At 33.2% G+C, this 17,699-nt stretch overlaps 1 protein-coding gene across 1 annotated transcript in view; it reads left to right on the plus strand.

Annotated features, from left to right (window-relative positions):
* The first annotated feature begins 294 nt into the window (after positions 1-294).
* The window catches only part of Esp (Epidermal stripes and patches), an 80,111-nt gene continuing 62,706 nt past the window's right edge, over positions 295-17,699 (plus strand). The window contains exon 1 of the mRNA XM_085949961.1: positions 295-1,009. The gene's annotated coding sequence lies outside the window, so the exon portion shown is untranslated. The remainder of the gene's footprint in view (positions 1,010-17,699) is intronic.

Consider the following 17,699-nt stretch of genomic DNA (forward strand, 5'->3'; position numbering starts at 1 on the left):
TAAAAAAGATAAAATTGCAAAAACAACACCTTTAATAAAATAAATACGATTAATTATCTAGAAAACAACTAACATACAATAACATTCGATATAATGTGGCCACCGATATACCTGATTACGCACCTGGCGAAAAAGATATCGTTTTTCCGAAATGCCACCCACCAGCCGAATTTCAGAGGGAAGAATTGAACTGTAGACGCCTGATTGGCCGGACGCCGTCTGACGTCACGTGGCGTAGCACGTGCTTTTCTGCCGGCTGTATGAAAACCGGCGAGCCGTGGCCCGCGATGGCTTAGTTCGAAACAGACCTCAACGGAAGTCGCATCGACATTCGCGCACGTTCGCTTATAATATTATTATTCAAATCGCTCACATAAAAGATCATCTTTTTTTGCAAAGTGAAAATTTTGTATCGGCGGGTCAGTTAGAATTTTGAAACCTCCGACGCCAGTCGTCCGGCGCGACAGATTCGTTCGAATATTAAATGTTGCCAATCTATACCCAAATGCGGATTTCTATGGCGAACTTTTTATTCGAAATTTGAAAATAATACATTACTTCCGGAATAAATAATAAAAAATCAATTTTAATCCGAATTGCTTATTCGAAATTTAAAAGTCGACCCACCATTAGAGAGGGGCTTGCTGTAATATTTGTTTTGACTCCCAGACGATTTATCCCAGATCGATTCGTGTATTTTACAAAGTGACGATTGGATTCTTACTGCACAATTTTATTTTTCTTGTAAAATAAACAGAAATGGGTATATTTGTGCGACCAGACCTGAATCATACGTGATATGTTGACGAAAAAATAAAAAAACATCGACATTTTAAATAAAGTATATTCCGCTGAACTGGTTGAACTTTTGTGCTTTAAAGTTTTTTGCTGCAGTCGTGCAACTTTCTATTCAATTGTAATTATATATTTAGAGAAAGTTGTTTATCAATTATTTTCTTTTAATATAATTACACTACTTTACACCCTTCAGCATCTATCTGGAAAATCGGTGAGTTATTTTATTATTTATATTTATACGATATATTTTCTTATAATATTGATAGAATGTTATTCTTTATATGCAAATCTATTCCATATAACATACAACAAACAATATAATAAATTGTATAGTAAATACCAATTGAATATATAATATATATGTATGTATATGACAGTAATTTGACACAAAATTAAAATCAAGCGTATCCATAATATATTTATAATATACAATGATTTTTTTTTTAATTAATGTTTCTTTGGTTATGTTTTCCGCGATGGCCGAGTGGTAACGTGTCCGCTTGGTAAGTCGAGGGTTTCAGATTCGAATCACGTGTCTAACAAAAAATCACTTGGTCTTTTTCAATGTATATTTGCATGTAAGTATAGCAAATACACATATTGTTTTTCAGTGTATGTTTGGAGTCAGAGTATGGATATAATTCTAATATCTTGAGCAAGTAGCTAAAATGCAACATTGTAAAAATAGCCAAGGAGATTGATATTCCACCTACGTGAGGATGAGCATTAAATTTATAGGTGGACATTGTTCCACAAATTCTTAAAATAGGGTCTGCTTAGTTCATTCGGTGTTCTTCCTTGTATCGAATTTATATAAGTATATTTTTTTGTATTTAAAACTGTTTAATAACTTTTATATAATACAGTTTTAATAATATTTCTTTGTTTCTAAATGTCATGTTGTGAACGTCTTAAATTAATAATTTGTAATATTCACTATGTTAAAATAAATACAATTTGAATTATCAACATGCCAATATATTATGAAATTATAAGAAATTTACTTGATTACAACAATGTTTAATCACACATTATAGTTTGAAATCAAGCCGGTGTTTAAACACAGGACAATGGAACAATTGCACATATTAGTACGTTCTTAAAATATAAAACATCCCTCAATAAGTGATTGAAAATTAAATATTAATAATAATATGAATAAGGGTATAAACTATGTTGGATTGTTTTTTTTAAATATAAATAACCATGCCCTTGATTTTTCGTACAAGGGGATTGGGAGGGTTAGTTGCATTGATGTATGGCTTATTATGTTCCTCCGTTTATATTAATTAATTAATTTTCTTTATTCTGATACAATTAATATTACAACTTTTGAGAGAGTGGCGGTTTTTCATGAAAGAGACGATTCTGTCACTTTATTAGAAAGTGTCAACATCATAGTTTAAAAAAATGATCGAAGTATAAAAAGATCCTTAAAACACAGCGATTGTTGCATTATATTGCATTGTAAGGGCGTTTTGTCGCACAGACAACATTTTCATAAGGGTGCCTTCGAACCGGTCAGAGCCGGTTAATGGAAATTTTACGTAAAACATTTCACCGTGGCACAGTTCGCCTTGAGCTTTCTTATCGGAAAGAGATGACCGTATACTATACGGTCTCCAATTTTATTAGATTCAATATGAACCTTAATTCAATTTTCATAGCTGATTTTAAAATTCATGTATTCAAGAATGAAAACCTAACCTAACAAATAATCCAGAATATCGGCTATTTTTAAATAATTTGATATTTTTTTTGCTGCTGTCTTCCTACGATAAGAACCGAGTTTTATTTAGACTTGAATTTTATGTCAGTATTAAACGATCCAAAGAGGTTGGACGGTTTTTAATATACAGCCATATATTTCCGATACAACATTTCCCGGTGAAGTGTGATACGGCGAACTCCATACGTACAAGTTTCCGGACACGGTCAGAGCCATACTTTTACTTACTTTTGATATTCCTCGGTTTCGGGGCACCCGAGCTAATCCCACATCCCCTTCATCTGAATTAGTTATCTGTATTATAGGATTGTATGATTTTACGTGTGCGATTTTAATATTTAAATTTCAATAGCAATTTCCTGGAGCTTGAGGAGTTCCGGGAGGGGTTTTATACCTTTAATACTAGGGTGTTGTTTTGTAGAATTTGATTTTAGAAGCTAGTAATTTAATTAATTTAATTATAAGACTCTCATGGACTCGAGCCACCGCCCCGGTCCGCACCGCACCCACCGCCTCATCGTCATTGCCCTCCATGCATCGATCAGCCTGCCGCCCGACCGGGATCCTTTTGGTACATCTGGGTCCATTGGTTTCGACATCGGGTTGAGAGGGTTGCGAAGGTAGCGAGTTTCGGAGTAAGGCGTGCACCAGTCACCAGCTCGAGTGAAGTCGACGAAACGAAGCGAGAAAGGGATATACTTTATCAGGCGTCAGAGCCATAGGCGTAAAGCCCACCAAAAAAGCGTTCGGTGCGTTCACTACTGAGTAGGCCCCCTCCCACCCGCGCATTACCCTTCACCTATGTAATAAGGGGCTCAAGGAGCACAAAATAATTATTATTATCAGCGTCTCTCATAACAAAGCAATAAAAATATTATTAAATTTCTCGGGGCTTGTAATTAATATCGGACACGCAATAACTAAACAAAGAGTTCACTGTTCTTAAATAATGGCTTCTCGCCCGTCTATCGACGACGCTTCGAGGAGCGTGATTTTGCTTTCCGTGTTCAATGAATGGACTACGTTGTATTTTCGTTAAGTCGTATCGCCGAGAAGCCAAAAAACGGTGACTCATGGGGCAGGCGGGCACAATGCGTCGTCAAATCCAGTGTGCGCTGGCGTATTTGATTACGTTGTATTTTCGATGATTTACACGCCACTTGTGAAATTTTGCGCGAGAGCCCCACCCCACTCGCTCTGTTAAGTGGGTTTTACGCCATAGACCTACATGCACCTACCTAAAATCTCCACTGTCTGAGAGTAGGTTTCAGATAAATGCTGTATTTCTGTGTATCTTAATTTTAAGATTTATTTTATGTATTTGTCTCTTTGAACCCATCCTAATGAATTTTCAGATTATTTGAAACTAAAAATGAAACTGGCACTTTGCTTAAGGAAGTCACTGTCATTGAGTGATTTAAAACTAAGGAAAAATATGAAAATGAAAAATATGAAAAAATGGAGTAGGTATAAATTAGGTCTAATTATTGACAGTTATAGTCTGGAAAGACGACATAATTATTTGAAATTGCTCGTAATCTAATTGATTCAAATAAAAACCCCAATATAGGCTTTCATCATAAACGTGTTTCTGTAGACATATTTGACTCATTCTGTCTGTCTATCGGTGTTTCCATAATCTAGTTAAAAAAGATTAAAATGTTTATGCCACGAAGCCATACTAAGAGTAGGTATATAATGGATAATAATAATATGTTTGTGAAATAATGTTAATCTAACTTTATCTATGCAAAAAAAACTAACTTTCAAATAAAATTTTCTAATAAAAGCATTTCAAATATAGATGGTTATAGATACACTATATCTAGTTGCACGATTATTTAATATAGTGCAGGATCCCATAGACTTTTCGTACACATAATATGCGGAACGCATTCTGACAATTGGTATAGGTTCTAGGGGTCACAAAGATATATAATGTCGATGTTGCCAGGCGGTATTAGTGGTTATTTTTTTTTTATTGAGGTTTTAATTTTTTTCTTATAACCCACCAAAAATTGTTCTGAGTTCTTCAATAAAACCAAGACCGAATCGTGGTGCGTTATAAGAAAAAAATTAAAACCTCAATAAAAAAAAATTACCACTAGTATCGCCTGGCAACATCGACATTATATATCTTTGTGACCCTTAGAACATATTCCAATTGTCAGAATGCGTTCCACATATTAGGTATACGAAAAGTCTATGGGATCCTGCACTAATAGGCGATCGAGCAATAATCTGCCAAAAGTTTGTAAGTCGATAATTTAGGTATTTAGAGTTAACAACGGATCATATGTCTATATAAAAATTATGTATGCTATAAAAAAATCACAGCCATCCGATATATTATATAACATGCACATAAAGTACAGAGAAATTAGCATTATGCCTGATTTTATATAGCATGTATAACTTTTAAATTGCAATTATTACTCCATAACATGATATTGAGAGTTACCAAGTTTTGGCAGTAACCCTACGAGTCTGATATCAAGAAGGTGTTCGCGATTGCCACACTAGGCGAAAAATATTTAGAGTTTATAGTTTATACAGCATAGTTTACATATTCGTACAACAAATGAATATCAATACCTATAATTGGGAATATAAATTGACACCAGAATTCCAAGATTTCGTCAAGATTATACCTAACCTAACTACTGCTTTGATTATTTAGCACATCATACAAACTGTTTTACAAGCCTGTAGAAATTTTATAATTATTCATAGTAAGTTCGGATAGAGTATACCGCGGTTGTACGGATCATATTGTGGTTTTTCGAATTACCATGAATACCTAATTAAACTCTTTTTACAATTTGTCATGTACGTGCGGTATCTACAATATTAATTTACCAATAGTACTTATTATTATTTATTGGTATGTCAATAGAAAGAAAATGTGCCAATAAAAGTTAACGGTTTTTTAAAAGTAAACTTAACACGCATTTAAAATTAATTTCTAATACAACCTTTATTTATGTATTGTTGTACTGTAACATCATTATAATTATATTAAATTGAAAATTATTTATTTAAGGCTATACTTCAGCTGATGCATGGTCTAAAAAGATCGTGACTAGGCGATGCGTGGATTGTGCAAATGACGAGAGCAGAACGAAATATAATTTGTCATAAAAATTCAACATGCGTCCTTTTAATGTTATATTTATTGTTATATTAGTAATAATAATAGTATATTCATTGACATTGATTGTTTTCTTTTTCAAGTACATGCAGAACGTTTTTTAGCCATCTTTACACGATTTAAGAATATATTCCACCGACGCCATCACAAAACAAATTGACATGCTCACACCTCGATTATCAGTCTCCGATTGGCGACGACTGCGAAATTTCGTTCCACCTACTGTTGAAAATGATGTATGCTATGTATGCTCTTAAAATTTATTGTTGTTTTGTATTATTATGAAACGGGGCTAATTCATCCAGTCAATAAGGTGTTACAGAAGTCAAATACTGAGAATGAAATATTATATTGAATCAATAGTCATGAAAAATTTAACAGACATCGCTCGTTACGTCTAACCAACTTAAATGTTTTGTTTTCACTTTTTTCAAGCCGAAAAAGATAAATAAAATTTTATATTTTTATCACACACATATTTTATTGTTGTGTATAATATTGAGGTGTTCTTAAAAAGATTAATTATAAAGACAGTTATATTACTTGAACTTGAAGGTGATCTGTATATCCCTGGTTTACCCTACATAATTATAAAAAAGGCAATATTTAAAAGCCCAATATCTCAGCTTGCCAAATTCATAATCATGGTCTACAAACAGATAGTACCCAACGAATTGATTTTCTAAAAACAATGTTACATAGCACAGAAAAAAATAACAAATAGAATGTCGATAGGCTATATCCCAATACAGTACATTTGATAAAGGGTTTTGAATGTGAAATGTCGAATACTGAAAACTGAGATCAGTTTTCAGTATTCGACGTATGACGTATTCTTGACACGTCGTTAAGTTTATCTCGTATTCTTCCGCATTAGAGATCGGTCGCCTGTTTCTCCACACCTGTTAGGTATTTCAGTTCCCATTATTTCTGATATCCCTCTTACATAGTCGTTAAGTAACGATAAGAGCGTACATAAATGAACCGGCAAATAATTTTTAACAGTAGGTATAACGAAATTTTGCAGTCGTCGCCAATCGGAGATTGATAGACGAGGTGTGAGCACATCAATTTGTTTTGTAATGGCGTCGGAGGAATATATTCTTAAATCGTATAAAGATGACTAAAAAACGTTCCGCATGTACTTGAAAAAGAAAACATGTCAATGAATATACTATTATTATTACGAATATAATAATAAACATAACATTAAAAGGACGCATGTTGAATTTTTATGACAAATTATATTTCGTTCGGATCGCGTCATTTGCACAATCCGCGCATCGCCCAGTCACGATCTTTTTAGATTTAGAGTATTTAGACCATGCCTCAGCTGAAGTATAGCCTTAATATTGAAAGCTGAAACAATTCATAGATAACAGTATATATGCCTAAAAAACCCCATAATATTAGACGTAAATAAACTTATCAACTTATCATTATATCTAACTTGTTTCACTTGACTCATATAGAAAAACAATTAGCTCTTTGTAAGTTCACAATGCCCATTCGTTGGCCGAAATTTCCCAACACATTAGTTTTTGCCCTTCATTGTGAGTCTGAATTACATTTTAATTACCTACTCGAAACGCTTTCTTCTGATTCAATTGTACGTAATTTCTGTACAAGATTGTATCAAATTTTCATAACAATTTACCTCCATATATAATATACAATGCATACACATCGTTGAAAAATACTGTGTTGCTAATATTGCTTCTTAAAATATTGTCGGTGTTTTAGGTATGAATAATTTATTGCAAAATGATAATTGTTTTGCTAGAAATGGTAATTCTTTATGTACCTACATTACGTTTGCTTCAAAGCATCGTTTTAATGATTTGTGAAGAAATTATCCGTTTTAATGTACAATAATATAAAGAATATTACAGATTTACTGGAAGCATGTAATTTTATACATATATTTTGAAATATAATACTTTTGTGGGCGGTTCAAGTTATTTCAAAGATTGATAAATACAAATAAAATTCTGATAGAAAAATATAGTTTGATTTCATAATTAATTACCAAAAACAACTGGAATATATTCTTCTACCATAATCGTGCCTTAATTGAAACATATCTTCTTCATGGTCGTACCCTCATGGATGAGGATCGTGACCACTTTTTAATGTTGCCATCCTTTGATTTGAACGACCAAAACTTTTCATCCTTCTCGATCTTCCACTTCTCTCAGGGCAGGGAAAGGCTTTTCTTGGTCGCTCCAGTGCGAAGATGCTCTTTTCTGCTTCGGCTTCCCTGGAGGCCACCCAAAACCACCAGTCTCTCCAGGTTGTCCTGTCCGCGCCGAACAATATATCCAAACAACTGCAGAATGCGTCTCAGACATATTGTCGAGAGCTGTTCCTTTATCTTCAGTCTCTGGATGATTGACTGGTTTGTCCTCTGCTCTGTCCAAGAATTACGAAGCATACAGGCACTACAATATAATCCTTTCAAGATGACAATGGCGAAGACTCATTACTAGGCGATTATTTCGACATAATATCAGCAACAGATTTACAAAGGCACCACCGATACGTAATATGTCGTGATATATTTACATACACAATGCGCTGCATCGTATATTTATGCGTCCAATGGCTGTGATAATCCGTACGTAAACGTATCATGTTTTTTCAAAATTTAAAATTCAAATTTAATTTTTTTACATACTTATAGTGAACATTACAAAATATTAATTTAAGACGTTCACAACATGACAAAGAAATATTATTAAAACAGTATTATATAAAAATCAAATAGATCAGTATTAAGTTATTTAACAGTAGAAAAGTGTAAATACAAAAAAATATTAATTAGATACAAGGAAATACACCGAGTGAGCTAAGCAGACCCTATTTTAGAATTTATAAAACAACGTCCACCTATACTCATCCTCACGTAGGTGGAATGTAATACTTATCAACATACGAAGCGATTTGGTTGAACAGAGTTATTGCCGCCCTAATTGGCATCACCAATCGCCGGTTAGTTCTGCTCCTTGGGAGAACAAACAACTGGCGCTCCCGATTTCAAAGATAGTTATCAGGGATACACAAGGCAATTTTTCTATATAATATCGCGACAACTACACAATCTACCGGAGAATTGCACTATTATCATCCTTAAAGCAAATTATTAAAAATTAGATCATTTCAAAAAAATGTTTTCTACACCGTTAAATCAGATTTAATCTTAAATATTTTTAAAAATAAAATTTAAATTTTATCGCTTATGGTTTTTTCAGGGCTTAACTATTTTTTTTTAAAACAAACTAATATCATTCTACTTTCTAAATTCCACGATATGTTCCAACGTATTAGTGTGTACCTATTCATATATATTAGTGTGATATCATAGATACTGGCTATAGACTGACAAGTACCTTCATATGCACTATGATCCATAGCCTACCTAGGTACTACCAAAAGTCACTCTTCACTAGGGAATCCAATCCCGGGATCCCGAGCTATTTTCGATACCTATGAATCCCGGGATTGGTAAACATAATCCCGGGATTTCGGGATTGATATCAATTTTTATGGAAAATAAAATAAAAACTAAAATAACAGAAAAAATACTTTTAATAACAAATAACTAAATTAGAAATAAACTGAGTTTGATAAAGTTGTATTTATACCCATATGTAAGTTGCCGATTCATTTTATTTTTTCACATAAATCAAGAAAAATGAGAAAGATTGGAATAAAACAATTCTTCGCACTTTTAACAAAGTAATTCCACCATGATCTCATAAGTTTTACAGCAGTTTCATATTTGGCTGATTAATTAGATTTATGAAGCGGAAAGGCCATACACCAACCACGATATGCTTTACTATTTTAAATCTAGCTAACTTAATTAATGAGTTTTTACTACCAGAAACAGCAATCTCATATTAAATTCACATTATTATTTATATCACAATATTATTTACTCCATTAAACTTATGTATTTTCAAGATTGAACAATTAACATAATTAATAATAATACGAGTTACAAGATAAAAAAAACATTTTATATACAACGTTTTTAAATTTTCTGTTGAATTATTATACTGAATATGCTCAAACTTGTACTTGTATGAATTAAATAAAAAACAAACAAATATAAAATACTGAAATGTCATTTTGACTTTAACTTTTTACGGATTTTTCTGAAATAACTTTCTATACAAAATAGAATTATTTGAAAATGAATTCGATTCTGCTTAAAAGATGGCTAAAGGTATTGAATGAATGCATTGGCATCGTGTTCTGCTATATTCTAAAAGTTTCAAATACACTAGCTAGCCGGGAAGTTAGTTAAAAATCGATTATAAGATTTGTACCGGACAAACAACCACCGGACAAATAAGAATACGAGCTAATGAAAACATTGTATAAAAATGTCTTAAATAGTATAAATTATACTAGATTTATTTTTGACCGATTTTATTAATGTTATTTGTAAATATAAAAAAAATGTATTAGCAATGGAAAAAATGCCAATCCCGGGACCAGTCCCGGGATCCCGGGATTATCAAATTGTAATCCCGAAATCCCGGGATCAGAATTTTGGCTCGGGATTGGATTCCCTACTCTTCACCACCGTTCAAGAATCCATACCACTAACCAAACTTATTACGTACATATTCCCAAATTAAATTTGCAATCTGTAGCTTAGCAAAATACGAGAGTGGGTCAATAATTCCTTAGAAAAAAGCATTAAAACAGTTTTTATTTTTGTATTTTTTTTTTATTTCTCAACATAATCTCCTTGGAGCTCAATACACTTGGTTAGATGTTTCTCAATTTTTTTTAAACCGTCAGAAAAATAAGTTTTCGGAAGGTCCTCAAAATAAGCATTTGTCCGATCGATGACTTCTTCATTTGAAAAAAAACGTTGTCCACTTAGCCATTTTTTTGAGTTTGGGAAAAGGAAAAAGTCACTGGGGGCTAAATCTGGCGAATACGGTGGGTGGTCGACCAATTCGAACTTCAATTCTTCAATTTTAGCCATTGATCGTAAACATGTGTGAACACGGGCATTGTCCTGATGAAAGAGGATTTTTTTCCTGTTTAAATGAGGCCGTTTTTCTTCAATTTTGTTTTTTAGCTGGTTCAATAAAGATGCATAATAATCCCCTGTTATTGTTTTTCCTTTTTCCAAATAGTCAACGAAAATAATTTCACGTGCATCCCAAAATACAGTAGCCATAACCTTACCAGCTGATTTTACGGTTTTCGCCTTCTTTGGACATGGTTTGCCTTCGCAATCCACTGCTTTGACTGTTCTTTCGTCTCGGGAGTATAGTGGTGTATCCATGTTTCATCTACAGTCACAAAGCGACGAAAAAATTCATCCGGATTGCGTTGCATGAGCGACAACAGGGCTTTAGAGGCCACCACCCTATTGCGTTTATTGTCGACTGTGAGCAAACGCGGCACCCATCTTGCAGAAATATTTTTCATGCCCAATTTGTCATGTAAAATAGAAATGACGCTACCTTTTGAGATCCCTGTAACCTCAATTATCTCACTCAACTTTAATCTTCGGTCACTTAACACCATATCGTGGATTTTATTGATCATTTCTGATGTAGTCACCTCTACAGGACGTCCTGAGCGTGGTTCATCCTTTGTTGATGTACGACCACGTTTAAATTCATTTAACCAGTTATAAATAGTTGCAAGTGAAGGAGCAGATATGCCGTGAACTAAATCCAACTCATTTTTTATTTCGTTTGCTGTTAACCCTTTTATATTAAAATGTTTAATAACAGCTCTAAACTCAATTTTCTCCATTTTCCATTTTTCCATTTTCCACAAGCAAATTTTTTATTTAAATGTACGAGAAACACACAACAACCCGACCAATCTGATTGAAACTTCGCAGCATACTGAATCGGTAGTGCCGCTGCATGAAAACAAACCGCTTACAGTACTAGTCGCGCCACCTGTCGGCTTTTCTAAGGACTTATTGACCCACCCTCGTACATAAATAGTTGGTATTCAGCATTTTTATAATTGCTGGCATCCTGTTGACTTGAAGAAGAGGCATGCCAGATTGAAGATCTCTTGAGACGTCTGTGGCCCGTGACAGCGCGAGGTTCAACGTCACAACTGTTTATTTTTTCTGATAGGTGAGATCATGGCCCCACAAGAGGGGGGATGACAGGGCTCTAGCCTAGGGGCCCAGGCTCAGGGGGTGGGGGGCGGCGTAACGGGTCGACCAGATAAATGAGATAAAGACACATCTTGGAATAAATTTGCTCAATAGTAAAAAGTCGTCTGCGGCGCTATTTACTTCGCCATTTTAAAATATATGGTTGTTGTGACGTGTTAAGTGATACTCGACAATTCCATAATTCGATATGTTAAAAAATCGTGAAAAATACACTGAACTGAACTGAAATATTTGACATCGAACACCATTTAGAAGACAACACTGTAGGGCGCCAGACTGCCTTTAACCTTAGCGATAGGTAGGGGGCTGCTGCAAGATGTGGGGCCCATGGGTAAGATTCAATTTTAGTTTGTTTTTGAATATTATCTAACATTAATTTTAAAAAAATGAATAATCAACGTATTAAAGCTAATAATAGTGTAGCCGGTAAATAATGATTTGACTTATATGTGTTTAGGGCAAACCTGGGAGTGCATGTTGCTGAAATATATAGTTTTTTGCTAATTACAAAGTTACTGGTCAATATTGTTAATTAATTTAGTAAAACATAATGGTTAACTTTGTTTCGTTTCAATTTGGTAGGCGTACTTAGAAGCAACGTTTCGTAGGTTAGTTAATAATAAAACAATTGAATTTATACTGTGCATTATTAGGTAAAGAAAATGGATTCAAATAGCCGAAAAATACCCCCTCTTTAGTGTTTATTTGTTTAAGAAAATAAAACATTGTGGGCATAACAAATCTAAATTTAAGACGTACACAATATGAGATTTATATTCTAGCAGATATTACCCTCACAGGAGAGAAAAGAGAATATACCTATTATAAAATGATATTAATAAATATAAAAATAAAAACATACTTAAGTACTTACTTACAATGTTATACAGAAAAATAAAATTTCGAATACAAAACACATAGCACGTCTTTGAAAATGTCTACGTCTTTGGGGAGTGCACTCCTCTCTAATGGTGCCTGATAAGCTTGACACGAGGAATTGGTTTTGACCCAGAATAGATCATGGCTGCGACCACGTAGGTAATTGACAGGCGCATGTAAATTCAAATTCATTAGGACACCAGGATTGGAAACCATCCCTCGCTCGTATATTGCTCTGAGGAAATCCATTTAAGTATATTCCCCCAAGAAAATGATAAATATAGCCCAAATATAAGTAATTAAAACCAGAAAACTGCAATACCTTGACTGTATGATTCGGCATCTAGTATCAATTGCTGCATCTCATTCATGTTAAAGGGTTGATTTCTGACAAGCGAGGCTCTAAAACAAGGGTAGTCTACCTGGTCCCTCGGGCGTTCCAGCTTTCATGGGAGGCGGTAGAAGACTTAAAAACATTTTCATTATGTTTTCATAAAATTCCCCGTGACAATTTAAATTTTAGAAAATATACTATAAAGCTGAAGAAGAACTGTTAGAAATGATGAAGAAAGTTAACATAAATTCGATAGTGGTGGATATGGAAATCTGTCACAAAAAAAAATGCTTGTCTTATATCCAAATATGTGGAAAATGATATTCAGTTTATTGATACCATTCCCTACCTCATATCTTGTGGAATTAGGCTTTAGTGCTGTTAATCATAATATTATGACCAAAGAAATAGTATTTCCGAAAGAAGAGACCTTCGTTTGTTCCTCACAAAAATTGAGCCTGATATCCAGTATTTAATGTGTTATTTACCAAATTTATTAAAAATTATAATAAAAGTAGTTTTTCAAGATACTCGTATGTAGGTAAAATTTATGTTAATATTTTAGTATACTTTTTTGCTTGATAATTAAAACACCCTATTTCCAGCATTTTTAAATAGCTCTCTCTAGTTGATTTTTTTTATACAATCTAATCACATCTTTTTATATTTTTTACATTTTTTTAAAGTGAAATACACAGTTTTCTTTGAGTATCTCGGAATATGCTTTTTTGGACTTAAGTATCTTATAAATAATCAGCGATTCATTTGTTGATGTAATATTAATAATAATATGATCACTAACCAACCATTAATATGCAAAATACTCAAATTTTTCAGGTTATTCTAATATTTTGCATCACAATCTCAAATGGAAGTTTTTCAAGATTGTCCATATAAACTTTGACATTCCGGTTTCGCGAATGTTAAAATCTCAGCCACACCACATTTGAGATTTTTGTTAATATCTCACGGAGTGTTTTATTATAAAATAGTTACGAGTGGATCCGAACCCACATCGCTCGCTAAGAAAGTGGATTGCGTTGGCGATCGACGGGACCGCAGACGCAAAAATAATATGGCGAGACATTTATTGATTATGTCATAATTCTAGGACATTGCGAACAGTATTTAATTATTGCATAAAAACGTCACGAAATTAACGTCATTAAATTGTTATAAACAGTACGTAGGTGTAAACTTTTTTTTTTTATTGTAAGCTTAAGTATCTTGCTGTGTCGGTCCTCATCATCATCATCATCATGGGCGCGACAATCTGGTATGGGTCTTGGCCTCCTCCAACAGCTCCCTCCACCTGTCCCTATCCAGTGTGGCCGCTTTTCAATTCGGTACCCCCAGAATACGGCAGTCACTTGCAGCTCCATCCAATCAGCGAATCTTTGGCCTGCATCTTCTTCTACGATTGGATTGCTGGACATCACCCTCTTTGCCGGTTCATTGTCAATCATATAGTGCACATGACCTAGCCATCGCATTCTCCCAATCTTAATTGATTAAACTGCGCTGCAATCTTCGTACAGCCCGTAGAGCTCAGCATTATATCTTCTCCTCCAATTGGTGCCGTCCCTGATCGGTCCATATATACGGCGGAGAATTTTTCTTTCAAAAATGTTCAGGGCTCGTTCATTTCGCAGAGTTAATGTCCAGGTTTCCGATGCGTAGGTGAGCACTGGCTTTACAAGTGGCTTGTAAAGAGTGATTTTAGTTCGGCGAGATAGTATGCGGGACTTAAAATGTCTTAACAGGCCAAATTAGCATTTATTCGCAGACATGATTCTCTTGTTCATATATTCTGTAATATCATTTTGTCTAGTTACAAGAGAACCAAGGTATGTCGGTCCTGCCACTCATTAAATAATGTGAAATCAGTAAAATATAATTTGTGTTAGTGGAAAAATCAGTAGAGATTCATGATATTTTATTAATTAATAAAACATAGTATGAATCTTTAGTAGCCACATATTTTTTAGATTTTTTGTTTAGTTAAGTACCTATCTATAAGCCATGTCAAAAGTTTGCATCGAAATATTAAAGCTGCAATCCTATGATTTTTATATTCACTTTGTCGTATTAATATTTAACAATTATTTAAATAGGTAGCTAAGTATTTTATTTTTAAATTCATTTAGATATTAAATCACATATATATATATATATAGATATATAATAAAATAAAATGTCATACACATTATTTAACAAATATACACGGCATAAAAGATTAGAGATAGCATAAAACTACACAAATAACGTTTAATTTTCGATTAATAAGATTGTATAAGTACCTATATATTATAATATGGTATCGCACAAACATTTTTTTTAATTTCTTCCAAACAGAATTGCACCGCATATGACGTTGTTTCTTGTATTATTGGTATTATCACTATTTTATTAGAAATTTAAGATTTTAGGGGATATTATCATTAATGGTTAACGTCCACGATGGCCGAGCGGGGTAGCGTGTCGGCTTACAATATCGTGTGTCCCGGGCTCGAATCTCCGATCTGTAAAATACAAATGTTGTTTTCAACGTGTGTTTGACCTCAGAGTATGGTCCTAAAATGTTAAACAAATGGCAAATATCCATTTCACATAAAAAAACAAAAATCTGTTAATAGCATTGGCGAGGGGTGGAGGTAGGCAGTTAAGATTCGATATAAATGGTGTACACTAAACTTTGTCAGCCATACTTACCAATTATATCTATTATATTATAATTATATCAACTAAACCCTGCCTACCCGAACCATAATTAATAATTTAGGTATGGTATGGGCGATACGGGAAAAATAGTGCATACTTTTTCAGTCATACTTATTTAGAATACATATTGCAGATGGTGTTGGTTAGATTTTTAGACCTGCCTAAACCGAACCATAGTCGATAAAAATATTCTTATATTTATAAAATATCTACAGCTATGTATGGTTTAATGGCGTAATTTTGGATATTTTATAGATAAAAGAATATTTTTGACTATTATCTACGCAAGGTTTAATTGAAATAAATAACAAACACTATCTACACATTGCAGTCTTAGGACTTACAGCAAAGAAAACAAAGTTTAGTGTGCATTATTAATGTCGGTTCTTAAAACCCTACCTCCATCCTTCGCCACTGATTAATATGTACAACCTCCATTTAACTCCATTCTCTGAACTCCCCTTTCGAAGGCCATTTCTTCCTTCACATTTATCATATCTTCAGTGAGATTACTCAGGTCACCGAGTTTAAGCACATGCAGTTAGGTACATCGAAATAAAGACGTGAACTGTCCTATAAAGACTTATTGAACTATGGTAACTAATATCCGACGAAAAAACCGTGATAAATTTGCAATACTTCTTTAAAAACCAAGGACGCTACATAAATTTCTTGAACCTTAAAACAGCAGTTTATTGCTATTGTGTAATGTATATTATCAAACATGCAACAAATTGCACGGAAAGTCCATGAAAAATTTTCAATGTCTGTTAAATCGATTATATACACTATTTTATAGTTTGCACGATAATATCCGTTCGATGGGTGGTTTTATTATTGATAATTTAACACTTCGTGACTCTTGATTGCACTTTAGACTAAAATTCGTTACAAACTATCATTATAAATTGTAAGGAAAGTATAAAATATGAGGAGGTTAATATATTATACCAACCTGACAAAAATAAAGTTAAATTTTAAATAGAGAACATTCTAAACAAGAATGTGATAAGCTGATAAGTATTTATTAATAGATCTATCATTTTTCGATAGGCATCTAGCTTGTAAAAAACGCATCTGGCTTGTGGCGTTTTTATTAACATTTTTGAAGCCACCAACAGCTTTAAATGTGTTGAAAATATGTTAGATATTAATTAGTTTATTAATTTTCATGCGTATAAAATTTCTGACATCAGATACCTACTTTGTTGTCCGGTACCTATTTTGGTAGTGTTAGAACTATAAAACAACATTACTTAAAGGGGAACATGCTCGTCGAAGGTCAAAATTGAGTTTTTATTGTATTTTCAAACCATGATCCTGGACACTCCTTAAACGTTGTAGATAATCTATTTATAAAATTTTGAAGCCTTATTATCTTTTATAGTTATTTTAAACATTTGATGACTGCATAAAGTATTTTTGTTACATAAAATAGTATTCTTTTAAACCTCTCGCTCTAATGTTTTAGAATATAGTCATATTTCGGTACATAACTGTGCAGTGGTGTTAAGATTTTTTACTTTTATTATTTTTTAAACGCATTTATGAAACCATTAGTATAATTTATTACTAGATAATTTTTGTAAAATATTCACGATAAAAAATTATATTGATAATCTCTGTGATCCCAAATTTGACAAGAATTAGGCATTTTATTATTCAAAAAATCGGCAAGATTAACACATTTAAAGATGATTCTAAAGATACTTATTATAAGTTATGTTTTTGACCATTCAAGTGTGATAAACATCTTATGAATAATGATTGCTTTATAATAATTATTGACCTAAGAATAAGGTAGTGTTTTTTTGAAATACGCCATTTCTTTTGTCATTCCCCAGTAGTTAAGCTACAACATACGGCCGTAGCCATAAATTGACAAACTATAATTAAAGTAGGGAGTAAAATGATA

This window comes from Rhyacophila brunnea, unplaced genomic scaffold, assembly GCF_057557595.1.
Source record: "Rhyacophila brunnea isolate RB1 unplaced genomic scaffold, BYU_Rbru_1.0 scaffold_22, whole genome shotgun sequence".
Classification (NCBI taxonomy): domain Eukaryota; kingdom Metazoa; phylum Arthropoda; class Insecta; order Trichoptera; family Rhyacophilidae; genus Rhyacophila; species Rhyacophila brunnea.